The sequence below is a fragment of the Athene cunicularia genome, unplaced genomic scaffold (assembly GCF_003259725.1).
Source record: "Athene cunicularia isolate RWA unplaced genomic scaffold, athCun1 SCF_17, whole genome shotgun sequence".
Lineage (NCBI taxonomy): Eukaryota > Metazoa > Chordata > Aves > Strigiformes > Strigidae > Athene > Athene cunicularia.
In genome coordinates this window covers 59,415-59,971 of record NW_020799233.1, presented here as the reverse complement: position 1 = coordinate 59,971, position 557 = coordinate 59,415, and positions in this window count along the sequence as shown.

Below are 557 nucleotides of genomic sequence, written 5' to 3'. Positions count from 1 at the left end.
CCTCTGGGGGACAATGATGAAGTACTCCAAGAAAAGTCAGGTGCACAGTGAAGGACTCCTAATGGGCAGCATGGTGAAGGGCTCCTCTGGGAAGGTGCTATGAGGGGCTCCTTTGACACAGCACAATGAGGGACACCTCTCGGGACAGCACAGTGTAGGGCTCCTCTGGGGCGGTGTGACAAAGGCTCCAAGAAGACCTGACAGAACACTGAAGGGCTCCTCCAAGACTGCACATAGAAGAGTTACTCCAAGTGGCATGATGAGGGGGTCCTCTGGTGCGGTGCAATGAGGGGCTCACCCAGTGTGGTGTGATGAAAGGCTTCTTCAAGACAGCGCAGTGAAGGGCTCCTCGAGTCTGAACAATGAGGAGTTACTCTGGGGTGGTGTGATGAGGGGCTCCCTATGGATCTGCGTGATGAAGGGGTCCTATGGATCAGCACAGTGAAGGGCTCCTCCAGGATGGTGTGACAAGCTGATCCTCTGGGCTTCTTGTGATGAAAGGCTGAAATGGCATGATGAGGGGCTCTTCTGTGGAGGCGTGACATGGGGCTGATAGG